Source organism: Vicugna pacos, chromosome 31 (assembly GCF_048564905.1).
Source record: "Vicugna pacos chromosome 31, VicPac4, whole genome shotgun sequence".
In the NCBI taxonomy this organism is placed as follows: Eukaryota; Metazoa; Chordata; class Mammalia; order Artiodactyla; family Camelidae; genus Vicugna; species Vicugna pacos.
The window spans coordinates 1,667,315-1,684,533 of NC_133017.1; the positions used below are offsets into that span (position 1 = coordinate 1,667,315).

Sequence of the window (17,219 nt, forward strand, 5' to 3'; positions counted from 1 at the left end):
TCGTCTTTAGACTTTCTCTTCCCCTTTTCTGGTATTCTGCCTTTAGTGATTCTGAGACACTGTTGTGCTTCAGTGTTTCCCTCATATCCGTTTTCAATACATGCTCTGGTAGAATTTTGTAGTCTAGTTGTTTGAAAGCTTATCTTTTGGGCCTTCAATCTCTTTGGAATTGAAAATTGTAATTCCTGTTTCTTTTACTGTACTTCTTCATATCTACTGGTCAGGTAATATCAGGTATCTAATGTAGACTTCTAGGGATTTGTTAAGTGAAAACTTTAGACACTTCGTTCCATGCAATTCCATGGGATTTCTGTGAGGACAATTTCTCCTAGACATTGATGCCATGTCCTGTTCCTGTGTGTGTTTTCTGGTATATCTCCAATTGCTGGTGTTGACTTTGTTGTGATGAACACCCCATACTAATTCAATTAATATAACCTAATTTTATTACGCTTATCTCATAATTCTGAAAGTGCACAGGACACTTCCTCTTGTGGAAATGAAGCTTCTAAAGTTTCTCAGCTCTGCATTCAGCTTTATGTCATTTTGGTGTGCTTCCAAAACAGCAAACTGACAGTGCGCTTATGCTTCTTAGTGCCATGGGAATGTCCCAATGTAAAAAGTCCTTCCCAGAATTTCTCTGTCGACACAAAAAATATTGGAAGCTTATCTACGGATGTCATTAATCAGGAACTGCTGGAATGGTCCCGAAAATCAACCTTGGTGTCCTCGGTGCTGTAAAGTGTCAGTGGCATTCAAATATAGCAGCTGATTTTGGGAGATAATGGTGAAGGTAATGCTTCATCTATTAACGCTGTGGACTTGTACAACTCTTCCTTGCCCTCTCATCATTGTGGCACGGGTGCACTAAGGCAATGACAGAGCTGTTGCGCACCCTGTGCCTCAAACCAAACAATAATCCCAGCCCAGGTTATGGATGTAGCAGAACCTAAGGATTTTTATTTTGATTTCAAACCCATGCCCCCTGGATCCCTCACACCAAATGAATGATATCTCTAATTCAGCCCCACACGTGCTCTATTGGCAACATGCCAAATTGGTCCCTGGTCCTGCAGATGCACTGGGTGTGGCCATGGGAATTAATCGAAAATCTCAACCGTGTGTGCCAGGGTAGTTGCATTCTCATAGGGGCCACAGGTCGGTTTGCTCTGTTGATAGGACACAACACATCCCACAAAACACTCCAGATCCCTGAGACTCAGACTGTGCCATCATCCGTAGCCCTATCCCTCACTGAACGCTGCCTCTGCTGCCTCAAATTTGGCAGCTCGGATCTTGGTCTCAGAATCAAATGTGGGGATATTTTGCGCTGGTTTCTTTGAGTTCTGTCAGCCAAGCATCTGCTGTGCACTCTTCCAACACTCAGCGCAACACCTTCAATCCCATGTCTCCTGTCTGCTTGAGAGTGTGCGTCCAAGTTAAACAGAGTTTCACCTTTGCTGCTCCATTACCAGCGGTCAGATCCTGCACTGGCTTCCATTCCTTGATTTGCCGTCTCCTGCCTCCAGGTGTTCTGAGGCCTCATTCTGTCTTTGGAAATAACAGACCTCTCTTCGGCAAGTGTCCTGTGCCAAGGGCTGGGTGAGTGGAAGTTTCCATTGCTGTGTACATGGGAGCGAGTGAGCGCAGGTTGCCCTGTTTCTCTGCCAAATGGGCATCGATGAATCAACACTTTCCAGATACATTTCACAGAAATGTGATTATTGTTTAGCTCTTGGTTTCTATACAGCCGTGGTGGGAGGGATTGTCCGAAGACTCCAGTTTTGACATTGTGTTGATATCCCATTTGCAGTCTTTAAAAAGTTTAATAGAATTGATTTACATGTTTTGGGAGTTATACGAAAATGAAGTGAGTTTTTGAAACATACTAAATCGACCTAGAAGCCAGACATGTCAATTTTTGTAACATTTTGTCAGCTCTAAAGAAAACATAGACAGATAGAATGCAAACTAGCAGTCCAAACTGTTAAAGGGCTCATGTCAGCTCTTTACTGTTGAAGCCTCCGAAACAAACAGGAACCATAAAATACCTATTGGAAACATGAAATAACCCACAACCTTGGATTCACTTGTGCATGTGGTGCACTTTACTCCCAATGACACCTACTGGCCAATGTTGGCATTTCAAGGGGTAACATCCCTCTCTAGGAAAACACAAGAGAAAACAAACCAAATATATACATTTAGGATTGAATCCAAAATCACCTAGAGGCATTATAGATATGAGAACCCTGCTGCAGCTATGCTAGGCTATTGAGAACCAGGTGTTCTTCTATCAGTGATGAGAACGCTTAATCATCCGATCATGTTGGGTAAAGCAATTTAATGCAACCAAGTATACAACCCCATGATATCGTGCCCACGGGGGCTTGAATCAAGTGAAAGATGGTCCACATAAGCTGTGTATTTAATGTCATTGGCGACTTTTATGGTTCAGTTCACTATCTGACTTATACTATTTACCTATACTGTCTTGAAAAACTGAGGCCTAATACATATACAAGTTCAGTCAAAGATTCCCCTCACTTACCACACTTCCTTCACCCCAGAGAAGACATAAACCCAGCATTTTCTGAATCTAGCAGAAGGCCATCGTTTCTTTGTGTGAGCTAAGTATTCAATTCCTATCTATTTCAGTCGAGACTCTTTGACCTTTAGGAGTTCACTGTTGTTCACAGAGTGTGAAGCTGGAGGAACTCTGATCCTAAGAGGGGCTTGCTCTTCTCCTACTGGCTTCATTGCAGCTCAGGTACTGATCCTTCCAAATGGATGCCTGAGTGGAGGGGAGGGAAGAGCATGTGCTTGATAGCTAGGCCCAAACCTGGGAAAAAGGCTTACCTGGGCTTGGTGCATTTTGGTCTGAGTGGCTTGGAAATTCCCCTTGGGACGTGTGGATACTCACGACCTCTTCCAAGAACATGAGCGTTTTGATCATCTCTGCCATCTCTTCTCTTTCAGACGTCAGGGATCTTGGACCCGTACTTGGAGCAGAGAATCGAGGAACTTCCTCAAGTCCACGTTGGCACTCCGTATGTTTCTGCCAGTATCAGCGAGGTTCAATATGTCTCATGAATGTCTTTTGAGCCTGGTATCCTCTACAGCTGTGTCCAGGCCAGTATTCTCCATTGTAGCAGAACGTCTCTCATCAATGTATTCGCATCTCTCCTCAATCCGTGCAGCCAGCTTTTCGGCCAGCTTCTCTTGGTGTCTCCCATAAAGTCGACTCCACCGGGACTGAGCAAGTCTGAAAGAACCTCGCAGCCTCACCAATAAGCTGAAGACAGGCAGATCTTCCACTGTCTGCACTTTCAGTTTCTGGAAACTGACCCGTGAACTCAGGTCATTGGGCAGCAACAGTATCTTGAACTTACACAGTTTCCCGGACCAAAGACTTAAGCAAATGCCCACAGAGGGCGGCAGCACCCCCATCACACTGATCCACCCACAGAACTCTGCCCGGTTACCTAGGATCCACCAGCCACAACAAGCCTCGTGGTACACACCAACATTCCACCTGGAATCCAACCGGTAACGGCCATCCCCAATGGCTGCTGCATCTTGTCAGTGTTGGGGGAGGGGCTGCATCCGACCAGAGGTTCCTAAGTTAAATGTGATTCTTCCCACTATAGTCCCATGGGCCTTTGTTCTTCCCTCTTTCCTTTTGTTCAGATCTGTATGCACAGTGCCAAAAGAAGGAAGCGTGTCCATTTTCAGTTGATGGTTTCACACGTCATTAAACTTTCTAACAGTTCACTGTACACAGAGACCCACTAAAGGAAACATATGTTCCTGTAATATGCGTACACCCGGAATACATATCCGTCTGTTGATTTCTGTTGAAAAACCCGCACTCTCAGGACATGAATCCATTGGTTCCATGGGGGCTGAAATTCCTAGAAATGAAACCAACCTCAGTGTGCATTTTACTGTCTGTCTCTTTTGCACTTGGATCACTTTTGCAGAGCTACTTGTCTTTGTTATAGGCTTATGCCATTTCTTCTCCACGTAGGGTACAATATGTCATTCATTCATTCTGTTGGAAGACTTGCAAGTCTATATCAAGGACTAGGAATCCACTGGACTCCAAATCGGCATTTGGGGTAGGTCATACTATGATCTTTTGAATCAATACTTATGAATATAAATTCACGCCTCCGATTTGCGAATACAAGTGTGCTGAGTACATGCAAGCTGCTAAACTGGGTTGATGCCTGCTGAATGATCCTTGACATCACCTTGAGTATTTTCTTTTGAATAATCATGGTTCCCTTGGCATATGTCAGCCAACCGTACCCTTTTGGTGCTAGTTTGTTTGTTGGATTCTTTGTTGGTCTGCTTCTCGTTTGTTTGACAAACACGTCAGGCAATGCATTTTTCCTTTCGCTTCAGAGAGTCATATAAGCTGATTCACTTAAGATAGTGCTTCCAATTACCTATGATTTCCTGCTTCCCTCCCCCATCTTTAGGGTTTTGATGTCCTCCTTGCCTTGTTCTTGTTTCTTCTTTGCCACTCATTCTCCTCTTGCATTTCCAATAATGGTTTTCTTCTTTCCATTTCATCTTGCTGCTTTTCTATTCAGGGGAGTATTCTCATCCTGCCTTTTAGGATAAGTATCGAACTGCTGAAATATTTTCTTTTTCCTCGAACTGATGAATTCTTTTAAGATTTGTCGGTCTGTGGATTTCACTAGCTCTGCCGTTATTAGAAACAGAGGTCATGTGGCATAGGCTTCCCTAGATGGCAGCATTTGGCCATTCAGGATATTGTCTATTTCCTGGTACTCCTCCCTGTCCTGCACGATTGCTGCCGAGATATCAGCTGGAACCCCTCTGGAGGTTCTCTTGTGACTATGTTGCTTTCCTCCAGGCGCATTTTAAGTCACTGGGATGCTCATGAACTTTGTTGATTTGAATCAAACAGCTGCTGCTAGGTCTATTGGTATTCCACCTCCTTTGGACGCTGTGTAATTCCTGAATTCGCATAGATGATTCTTTCTTGGCTTTCAGCATGTTTCAGTCTGATTTTTCTGCAGATAACTTTTCAGACATTTTTTGTTTCTTTATCTCTTTCTTTTCCATCTGGGACTCTTATGAATCCTAGTCTTTCATGCCTTGTCTTACCCCAGGATTCAACAGCAATGTTTTCTTTCTTTTGCACTTGCTTTCCTATGTCTGCTTCTGACCGAGGGATTTCTGTTCCCCTGTCTTCACAGTCATTCACGCGTCCCTCTGCATTATCTAGTCTGCTTAGGACTGAAGTTTAGCCCTGATAATATCAGATACATTGAGTTTTCTGATATTATTTGGCTCATCGTTTGACTTTCTCTTCCCCTTTTCTAGTATTCTGCCTTTTGTGATTCTGAGACACTGTTTTTCTTCACTGTTTCCCTAACCTCCGTTTTCAATACTTTCTCTGGATAGCGTTTTGCAGTCTAGTTGTTTGAAAGCTTATCTTTTGGGCCTTCAATCTCTTTGGAACTGAAAATGGTACATCCTATTTTTTTACTGTACTTCTTCATATCTCCTGGTCAGGTAATATCAGGTATCTAATGTAAATTTCTAGGGCGTTGTTAACTTAAAATTTCAGACCGTTGGCTCTACGCAATTCCATGGGATTTCTGTGAGGACAAATTCTCCTAGACATTGATGCAAAGTCCTGTTCCAGTGTGTGTTGTCTGGTATATCTCCAATTGCTGGTGTTGCATTAGTTGTGATGAACACCCCGTAGTATTTCGATTAGCATAACCTCATTTTGATTACACATATCTCGCAAAGGTGAAAGTGCACAGGACACTTCCTCTTGTGGAAATGAGGCTTCTAAAGTTTCTCAGCTCTGCATTCTGCTCTATGTCAATTTGGAGTGTTTCCAAAACAGCAAACTGAGAGTGCGCTTGTGCTTTGTAGTGCCACGGGAATTTCCCAATGAAACCAGTTCTTCCCAAAACTTCTGTGTCTACAGAAACAGCAGTGGAAGCATATCTATGGATGTCACACATCAGGGCCTGCTGGAATGATCCTGCAGACCGACCTTGGTGTCCTCGGTGCCGTAACGTGCCGGTGCCATCCAAAATGTAGCATCAACTTTTGGGAGATAATGCTGAAGGATATGCTCCCACTTCTCATGCTGTGGACTAGGACCACTCTTCTTTGTCCTCTCATCCTTGTGACACGGGTGCACGAAGCAACCACAGAGATGCTGCGCATCCTGTGCCTCAAAACAATCCATAATCCCAGCCCAGGTTATGAAAGTAGCAGATCCTAAGGCTTTACATTCTGATATCAAACCCAAGGTCCCCTGGATCCCTCAGACCAGATGCATGATATCTCTGATTCAGCCCCACACGTGCTCTATTGGCAACATGCCAAATTGGTCCCTGGTCCTGCAGATGCACTGGGTGTGGCCATGGGACATGTCGATAATCTCAACCGCATTCGCCAGTATGGCTGTTTTATGACTGGGGTCACAGGTCGGTTTGCTCCCTTGATAGGACCCACCTCATCCCACAACGCACTCCAGATCCCTGAGACTCAGCGTGTGCCATCATCCGTAGCCCTATCCCTCACTGACCGCTGCTTCTGCTGTCTCAAATTTGGCAGCTCGGATCTTGGTCTCAGAATCAACTTTGGGGATATTTTGCGCTGGTTTCTTTGAGATCTGTCAGCCAAGCATCTGCTGTGCACTCTTCTAACACTCAGCGAATCACCTTCAATCCCATGTCTCCTGTCTGCTTGAGAGTGTGCGTCCAAGTTAAACAGAGTTTCACCTTTGCTGCTCCATCACCAGGGGTCAGACCCTGCACTGGCTTCCATTCCCTGATTTGCCTTCTCCTGCTTCCAGGTGTTCTGAGGCCTCATCCTGTCTTTGGAAGTAACAGACCTCTCTTCGGCAAGTGTCCTGTGCCAAGGGCTGGGTGTGTGTATGTTTCCATTGCTGTGTACATGGGAGCGAGTGAGCCCAGTTTGCCCTGATCCTCTGCCAACTGGGCATCGATGAATCATCACTTTCCAGATACATTTCACCGAAATGTGATTTTTGTTTAGCTCTTGGTTTCTATACAGCTGTGGTGGGAGGGATTGTCCGAAGACTACGATTTTGACATTGTGTTGATATCTCATTTGAAATCTTTGAAAAGTTTAATAGAATTGATTTACATGTTTTGGGAGTTATACGAAAATGAAGTGAGTTTTTGAAACATACTAAATCGACCTAGAAGCCAGACTTGTCAATTTTTGTAACATTTTGTCAGCTCTAAGGAAAACATAGACAGATAGAATGCAAACTAGCAGTCCAAACTGTTAAAGGACTCATGTCAGCTCTTTACTGTTGAAGCCTCCGAAACAAACAGGAACCATGAAATACCTATTGGAAACATGAAATAACCCCCAACCTTGGATTCACTTGTGCATGTAGTGCCCTTTACTCCCAATGAAACCTACTGGCCAATGTTGGCATTTCAAGGGGTAACATCCCTCTCTAGGGAAATACAAGAGAAAACAAACCAAATATATACATTTAGGTTTGAATCCAAAATCACCTAGAGGCATTATAGCTATGAGAACCCTGCTGCAGCTATGCTAGGCTATTGAGAACCAGGTGTTCTTCTATCAGTGATGAGAACGCTTAATCATCCGATCATGTTGGGTAAAGCAATTTAACGCAACCAAGTCTACAACCCCATGATATAGTGCCCCTGGGGGCTTGAATCAAGTGAAAGATGGTCCACATAAGCTGTGTCTTTAAAGTCATTGGCGAATTTTACGGTTCAGTTCACTATCTGACTTATAGTATGTACCTATACTGTCTTGAAAAACTGAGGCCTAATACATATACAAGTTCAGTCAAAGATTCCCCTCACTTACCACACTCCCTTCACCCCAGAGAAGACATAAACCCAGCATTTGCTGAATCTAGCGGAAGGCCATCGTTTTTTTGTGTGAGCTAAGTATTCAATTCCTATCTATTTCAGTCGAGACTCTTTGACCTTTAGGAGTTCACTGTAGTTCACAGAGTGTGAAGCTGGAGGAACTCTGATCCTAGGAGGGGCTTGCTCTTCTCGTACTGGCTTCATTGCAGCTCAGGTACTGATCCTTCCAAGTGGATGCCTGAGTGGAGGGGAGGGAAGAGCAAGTGCTTGATAGCTAGGCCCAAACCTGGGAAAAAGGCTTACCTGGGCTTGGTGCATTTTGGTCTGAGTGGCTTGGAAATGCCCCTTGGGACGTGTGGATACTCACGACCTCTTCCAAGAACATGAGCGTTTTGATCATCTCTGCCATCTCTTCTCTTTCAGACGTCAGGGTTCTTGGACCCGTACTTGGAGCAGAGAATCGAGGAACTTCCTCAAGTCCACGTTGGCACTCCGTATGTTTCTGCCAGTATCAGCGAGGTTCAATATGTCTCATGAATGTCTTGCGAGCCTGGTATCCTCTACAGCTGTGTCCAGGCCAGTAATCTCCATTGTAGCAGAACGTCTCTCATCAATGTGTTCGCATCTCTCCTCAATCCGTGCAGCCAGCTTTTTGGCCAGCTTCTCCTGGTGTCTCCCATAAAGTCGACATCACCGGGACTGAGCAAGTCTGAAAGAACCTCGCACCCTCACCAGTAAGCTGATGACAGGCAGATCTTCCACTGTCTGCCCTTTCAGGTTCTGGAAACTGACCCGTGAACTCAGGTCTTTGGGCAGCAGCAGTATCTCGAACTTACACAGTTTCCCGGATCAAAGACCTAAGCCAAGCCCCACAGAGGGCGGCAGCACCCCCATCACACTGATCCACCCACAGATCTCTGCCCGGTTACCTAGGATCCACCAGCCACAACAAGCCTCGTGGTACACACCAACATTCCACCTGGAATCCAACCGGTAACGGCCATCCCCAATGGCTGCTGCATCTTGTCAGTGTTGGGGGAGGGGTTGCATCCGACCAGAGGTTCCTAAGGTAAATGTGATTCTTCCCACTATAGTCCCATGGGCCTTTGTTCTTCCCTCTTTCCTTTTGTTCAGATCTGTATGCACAGTGCCAAAAGAAGGAAGCGTGTCCATTTTCAGTTGATGGTTTCACACGTCATTAAACTTTCTAACAGTTCACAGTACACAGAGACCCACTAAAGGAAACATATGTTCCTGTAATATGCGTACACTCGGAATACATATCCGTCTGTTGATTTCTGTTGAAAAACCCGCACTCTCAGGACACGGATCCATTGGTTCCATGGGGGCTGAAATTCCTAGAAATGAAACCAACCGCAATGTGCATTTTACTGTCTGTCTCTTTTGCACTTAGATCACTTTTGCAGAGCTACTTGTCTTTGTTATAGGCTTATGCCATTTCTTCTCCACGTAGGGTACAATATGGCATTCATTCATCCTGTTGGAAGACTTGCAAGTCTATATCAAGAACTAGGAATCCACTGGACTCCAAATCGGCATTTGGGTTAGGTCACGGTATGCCCTTTTGAATCAATACTTATGAATATAAATTCATGCCTCTGATTTGCGAATACAAGTGTGCTGAGTACATGCAAGCCGCGATACTGTGTCGATGCGTTCTGAATGATCCTTGACATCACCTTGAGTATTTTCTTTTGAATAATCATGGTTCCCTTGGTATATGTCAGCCAACCGTACCCTTTTGGTGCTAGTTTTTTTGTTGGATTCTTTGTTGGTCTGCTTCTCGTTTGTTTGGCAAACACGTCAGGCCATGCATCTCTCCGTTCGCTTCAAACAGAGAGTCATATATGCTGATTCACTTAAGATAGTGCTTCCAATCACCTATGATTTCCTGCTTCCCTCCCCCATCTTTAGGGTTTTGATGTCCTCCTTGCCTTGTTCTTGTTTCTTCTTTGCCACTCATTCTCATCTTGCATTTCCAATAATGGTTTTCTTCTTTCCATTTCATCTTGCTGCTTTTCTATTCAGGGGAGTATTCTCAACCTTCCTTTTAGAAGAAGTTTTGAACTGCTGAAATCTTTTAAGATTTGCCGGTCTGTGGAATTCTCTAGCTCTGCCGTTATTAGAAACAGCGGTCATGTGGCATAGGCTTCCCTAGATGGCAGCATTTGGCCATTCAGGATATTGTCTATTTCCTGGTACTCCTCCCTGTCCTGCACGATTGCTGCCGAGATATCAGCTGGAACCCCTCTGGAGGTTCTCTTGTGACTATGTTGCTTTCCTCCAGGCGCATTTTAAGTCACTGGGATGCTCATGAACTTTGTTGATTTGAATCAAACAGCTGCTGCTAGGTCTATTGGTATTCCACCTCCTTTGGACGCTGTGTAATTCCTGAATTCGCATAGATGATTCTTTCTTGGCTTTCAGCATGTTTCAGTCTGATTTTTCTGCAGATAACTTTTCAGACATTTTTTGTTTCTTTATCTCTTTCTTTTCCATCTGGGACTCTTATGAATCCTAGTCTTTCATGCCTTGTCTTACCCCAGGATTCAACAGCAATGTTTCCTTTCTTTAGCACTTGCTTTCCTATGTCTGCTTCTGACCGAGGGATTTCTGTTCCCCTGTCTTCACAGTCATTCACGCGTCCCTCTGCATTATCTAGTCTGCTTAGGACTGAAGTTTATCCATGATATTATCACATACATTGAGTTTTCTGATATTGTTTGGCTCTTCGTTCGACTTTCTCTTCCCTTTTTCTGGTATTCTGCCTTTTGTGATTCTGAGACACTGTTTTTCTTCACTGTTTCCCTCACCTCCGTTTTCAATACTTTCTCTGGATAGCGTTTTGCAGTCTAGTTGTTTGAAAGCTTATCTTTTGGGCCTTCAATCTCTTTGGAACTGAAAATGGTACATCCTATTTTTTTACTGTACTTCTTCATATCTCCTGGTCAGGTAATATCAGGTATCTAATGTAAATTTCTAGGGCTTTGTTAAGTTAAAATTTCAGACCGTTGGCTCTATGCAATTCCATGGGATTTCTGTGAGGACAAATTCTCCTAGACATTGATGCCATGTCCTGTTCCTGTGTGTGTTGTCTGGCATATCTCCAATTGCTGGTGTTGCCTTAGTTGTGATGAACACCCCGTAGTATTTCGACTAGCATAACCTCATTTTGATTACGCATATCTCGCAAAGGTGAAAGTGCACAGGACACTTCCTCTTGTGGAAATGAGGCTTCTAAAGTTTCTCAGCTCTGCATTCTGCTCTATGTCAATTTGGAGTGTTTCCAAAACAGCAAACTGAGAGTGCGCTTGTGCTTTGTAGTGCCACGGGAATTTCCCAATGAAACCAGATCTTCCCAAAACTTCTGTGTCTACAGAAACAGCAGTGGAAGCATATCTATGGATGTCACACATCAGGGCCTGCTGGAATGATCCCGCAGACCGACCTTGGTGTCCTCGGTGCCGTAACGTGTCGGTGCCATCCAAAATGTAGCATCCGCTTTTGGGAGATAATGCTGAAGGATATGCTCCCACTTCTCACGCTGTGGACTAGGACCACTCTTCTTTGTCCTCTCATCCTTGTGACACGGGTGCACGAAGGCAACCACAGAGATGTTGCACATCCTGTGCCTCAAAACAATCCATAATCCCAGCCCAGGTTATGAAAGTAGCAGATCCTAAGGCTTTACATTCTGATTTCAAACCCAAGGCCCCCTGGATCCCTCAGACCAGATGCATGATATCTCTGATTCAGCCCCACACGTGCCCTATTGGCAACATGCCAAATTGGTCCCTGGTCCTGCAGATGCACTGGGTGTGGCCATGGGACCTATCGATACTCTCAACCACGTTCGCCAGTGTGGTTGCTTTATCATTGGGGTCACAGGTCGGTTTGCTCTCTTGATAGGACCCACCACATCCCACAACGCACTCCAGATCCCTGAGACTCAGCGTGTGCCATCATCCGTAGCCCTATCCCTCACTGACCGCTGCCTCTGCTGCCTCAAATTTGGCAGCTCGGATCTTGGTCTCAGAATCAACTGTGGGGATATTTTGCGCTGGTTTCTTTGAGTTCTGTCAGCCAAGCATCTGCTGTGCACTCTTCTAACACTCAGCGCATCACCTTCAATCCCATGTCTCCTGTCTGCTTGAGAGTGTGCGTCCAAGTTAAACAGAGTTTCACCTTTGCTGCTCCATCACCAGGGGTCAGACCCTGCACTGGCTTCCATTCCTTGATTTGTCGTCTCCTGCCTCCAGGTGTTCTGAGGCCTCATCCTGTCTTTGGAAATAACAGACCTCTCTTCGGCAAGTGTCCTGTGCCAAGGGCTGGGTGAGTGGATGTTTCCATTGCTGTGTACATGGGAGCGAGTGAGCGCAGGTTGCCCTGCTTCTCTGCCAACTGGGCATCGATGAATCAACACTTTCCAGATACATTTCACAGAAATGTGATTTTTGTTAAGCTCTTGGTTTCTATACAGCCGTGGCGGGAGGGATTGTCCGAAGACTCCAGTTTTGACATTGTTTTGATATCCCATTTGCAGTCTTTAAAAAGTTTAATAGAATTGATTTACATGTTTTGGGAGTTATACGAAAATGAAGTTAGTTTTTGAAACATACTAAATCGACCTAGAAGCCAGACATGTCAATTTTTGTAACATTTTGTCAGCTCTAAGGAAAACATAGACAGATAGAATGCAAACTAGCAGTCCAAACTGTTAAAGGACTCATGTCAGCTCTTTACTGTTGAAGCCTCCGAAACAAACAGGAACCATGAAATACCTATTGGAAACATGAAATAACCCCCAACCTTGGATTCACTTGTGCATGTAGTGCCCTTTACTCCCAATGAAACCTACTGGCCAATGTTGGCATTTCAAGGGGTAACATCCCTCTCTAGGGAAATACAAGAGAAACCAAACCAAATATATACATTTAGGTTTGAATCCAAAATCACCTAGAGGCATTATAGCTATGAGAACCCTGCTGCAGCTATGCTAGGCTATTGAGAACCAGGTGTTCTTCTATCAGTGATGAGAACGCTTAATCATCCGATCATGTTGGGTAAAGCAATTTAACGCAACCAAGTCTACAACCCCATGATATAGTGCCCCTGGGGGCTTGAATCAAGTGAAAGATGGTCCACATAAGCTGTGTCTTTAAAGTCATTGGCGAATTTTACGGTTCAGTTCACTATCTGACTTATAGTATGTACCTATACTGTCTTGAAAAACTGAGGCCTAATACATATACAAGTTCAGTCAAAGATTCCCCTCACTTACCACACTCCCTTCACCCCAGAGAAGACATAAACCCAGCATTTGCTGAATCTAGCGGAAGGCCATCGTTTTTTTGTGTGAGCTAAGTATTCAATTCCTATCTATTTCAGTCGAGACTCTTTGACCTTTAGGAGTTCACTGTAGTTCACAGAGTGTGAAGCTGGAGGAACTCTGATCCTAGGAGGGGCTTGCTCTTCTCGTACTGGCTTCATTGCAGCTCAGGTACTGATCCTTCCAAGTGGATGCCTGAGTGGAGGGGAGGGAAGAGCAAGTGCTTGATAGCTAGGCCCAAACCTGGGAAAAAGGCTTACCTGGGCTTGGCGCATTTTGGTCTGAGTGGCTTGGAAATGCCCCTTGGGACGTGTGGATACTCACGACCTCTTCCAAGAACATGAGCGTTTTGATCATCTCTGCCATCTCTTCTCTTTCAGACGTCAGGGTTCTTGGACCCGTACTTGGAGCAGAGAATCGAGGAACTTCCTCAAGTCCACGTTGGCACTCCGTATGTTTCTGCCAGTATCAGCGAGGTTCAATATGTCTCATGAATGTCTTGCGAGCCTGGTATCCTCTACAGCTGTGTCCAGGCCAGTAATCTCCATTGTAGCAGAACGTCTCTCATCAATGTGTTCGCATCTCTCCTCAATCCGTGCAGCCAGCTTTTTGGCCAGCTTCTCCTGGTGTCTCCCATAAAGTCGACATCACCGGGACTGAGCAAGTCTGAAAGAACCTCGCACCCTCACCAGTAAGCTGATGACAGGCAGATCTTCCACTGTCTGCCCTTTCAGGTTCTGGAAACTGACCCGTGAACTCAGGTCTTTGGGCAGCAGCAGTATCTCGAACTTACACAGTTTCCCGGATCAAAGACCTAAGCCAAGCTCCACAGAGGGCGGCAGCACCCCCATCACACTGATCCACCCACAGATCTCTGCCCGGTTACCTAGGATCCACCAGCCACAACAAGCCTCGTGGTACACACCAACATTCCACCTGGAATCCAACCGGTAACGGCCATCCCCAATGGCTGCTGCATCTTGTCAGTGTTGGGGGAGGGGTTGCATCCGACCAGAGGTTCCTAAGGTAAATGTGATTCTTCCCACTATAGTCCCATGGGCCTTTGTTCTTCCCTCTTTCCTTTTGTTCAGATCTGTATGCACAGTGCCAAAAGAAGGAAGCGTGTCCATTTTCAGTTGATGGTTTCACACGTCATTAAACTTTCTAACAGTTCACAGTACACAGAGACCCACTAAAGGAAACATATGTTCCTGTAATATGCGTACACTCGGAATACATATCCGTCTGTTGATTTCTGTTGAAAAACCCGCACTCTCAGGACACGGATCCATTGGTTCCATGGGGGCTGAAATTCCTAGAAATGAAACCAACCGCAATGTGCATTTTACTGTCTGTCTCTTTTGCACTTAGATCACTTTTGCAGAGCTACTTGTCTTTGTTATAGGCTTATGCCATTTCTTCTCCACGTAGGGTACAATATGGCATTCATTCATCCTGTTGGAAGACTTGCAAGTCTATATCAAGGACTAGGAATCCACTGGACTCCAAATCGGCATTTGGGTTAGGTCACGGTATGCCCTTTTGAATCAATACTTATGAATATAAATTCATGCCTCTGATTTGCGAATACAAGTGTGCTGAGTACATGCAAGCCGCGATACTGTGTCGATGCGTTCTGAATGATCCTTGACATCACCTTGAGTATTTTCTTTTGAATAATCATGGTTCCCTTGGTATATGTCAGCCAACCGTACCCTTTTGGTGCTAGTTTTTTTGTTGGATTCTTTGTTGGTCTGCTTCTCGTTTGTTTGGCAAACACGTCAGGCCATGCATCTCTCCGTTCGCTTCAAACAGAGAGTCATATATGCTGATTCACTTAAGATAGTGCTTCCAATCACCTATGATTTCCTGCTTCCCTCCCCCATCTTTAGGGTTTTGATGTCCTCCTTGCCTTGTTCTTGTTTCTTCTTTGCCACTCATTCTCATCTTGCATTTCCAATAATGGTTTTCTTCTTTCCATTTCATCTTGCTGCTTTTCTATTCAGGGGAGTATTCTCAACCTTCCTTTTAGAAGAAGTTTTGAACTGCTGAAATCTTTTAAGATTTGCCGGTCTGTGGAATTCTCTAGCTCTGCCGTTATTAGAAACAGCGGTCATGTGGCATAGGCTTCCCTAGATGGCAGCATTTGGCCATTCAGGATATTGTCTATTTCCTGGTACTCCTCCCTGTCCTGCACGATTGCTGCCGAGATATCAGCTGGAACCCCTCTGGAGGTTCTCTTGTGACTATGTTGCTTTCCTCCAGGCGCATTTTAAGTCACTGGGATGCTCATGAACTTTGTTGATTTGAATCAAACAGCTGCTGCTAGGTCTATTGGTATTCCACCTCCTTTGGACGCTGTGTAATTCCTGAATTCGCATAGATGATTCTTTCTTGGCTTTCAGCATGTTTCAGTCTGATTTTTCTGCAGATAACTTTTCAGACATTTTTTGTTTCTTTATCTCTTTCTTTTCCATCTGGGACTCTTATGAATCCTAGTCTTTCATGCCTTGTCTTACCCCAGGATTCAACAGCAATGTTTCCTTTCTTTAGCACTTGCTTTCCTATGTCTGCTTCTGACCGAGGGATTTCTGTTCCCCTGTCTTCACAGTCATTCACGCGTCCCTCTGCATTATCTAGTCTGCTTAGGACTGAAGTTTATCCATGATATTATCACATACATTGAGTTTTCTGATATTGTTTGGCTCTTCGTTCGACTTTCTCTTCCCTTTTTCTGGTATTCTGCCTTTTGTGATTCTGAGACACTGTTTTTCTTCACTGTTTCCCTCACCTCCGTTTTCAATACTTTCTCTGGATAGCGTTTTGCAGTCTAGTTGTTTGAAAGCTTATCTTTTGGGCCTTCAATCTCTTTGGAACTGAAAATGGTACATCCTATTTTTTTACTGTACTTCTTCATATCTCCTGGTCAGGTAATATCAGGTATCTAATGTAAATTTCTAGGGCTTTGTTAAGTTAAAATTTCAGACCGTTGGCTCTATGCAATTCCATGGGATTTCTGTGAGGACAAATTCTCCTAGACATTGATGCCATGTCCTGTTCCTGTGTGTGTTGTCTGGCATATCTCCAATTGCTGGTGTTGCCTTAGTTGTGATGAACACCCCGTAGTATTTCGACTAGCATAACCTCATTTTGATTACGCATATCTCGCAAAGGTGAAAGTGCACAGGACACTTCCTCTTGTGGAAATGAGGCTTCTAAAGTTTCTCAGCTCTGCATTCTGCTCTATGTCAATTTGGAGTGTTTCCAAAACAGCAAACTGAGAGTGCGCTTGTGCTTTGTAGTGCCACGGGAATTTCCCAATGAAACCAGATCTTCCCAAAACTTCTGTGTCTACAGAAACAGCAGTGGAAGCATATCTATGGATGTCACACATCAGGGCCTGCTGGAATGATCCCGCAGACCGACCTTGGTGTCCTCGGTGCCGTAACGTGTCGGTGCCATCCAAAATGTAGCATCCGCTTTTGGGAGATAATGCTGAAGGATATGCTCCCACTTCTCACGCTGTGGACTAGGACCACTCTTCTTTGTCCTCTCATCCTTGTGACACGGGTGCACGAAGGCAACCACAGAGATGTTGCACATCCTGTGCCTCAAAACAATCCATAATCCCAGCCCAGGTTATGAAAGTAGCAGATCCTAAGGCTTTACATTCTGATTTCAAACCCAAGGCCCCCTGGATCCCTCAGACCAGATGCATGATATCTCTGATTCAGCCCCACACGTGCCCTATTGGCAACATGCCAAATTGGTCCCTGGTCCTGCAGATGCACTGGGTGTGGCCATGGGACCTATCGATACTCTCAACCACGTTCGCCAGTGTGGTTGCTTTATCATTGGGGTCACAGGTCGGTTTGCTCTCTTGATAGGACCCACCACATCCCACAACGCACTCCAGATCCCTGAGACTCAGCGTGTGCCATCATCCGTAGCCCTATCCCTCACTGACCGCTGCCTCTGCTGCC

At 44.9% G+C, this 17,219-nt stretch overlaps 2 long non-coding RNA genes across 2 annotated transcripts in view; both read left to right on the plus strand.

Moving 5' to 3' along the window:
* Positions 1-1,529: 1,529 nt before the first annotated feature.
* Positions 1,530-17,219, plus strand: part of LOC140690615 (uncharacterized) — a 38,858-nt gene continuing 23,168 nt past the window's right edge. The window contains exon 1 of the long non-coding RNA XR_012065905.1: positions 1,530-1,602. This is a non-coding gene — a long non-coding RNA (uncharacterized lncRNA). The remainder of the gene's footprint in view (positions 1,603-17,219) is intronic.
* On the plus strand, positions 8,745-13,859 carry LOC140690616 (uncharacterized). Its single transcript, XR_012065906.1, has 3 exons — positions 8,745-8,955; positions 13,296-13,407; positions 13,617-13,859. It is a non-coding gene; the product is annotated as an uncharacterized lncRNA (long non-coding RNA).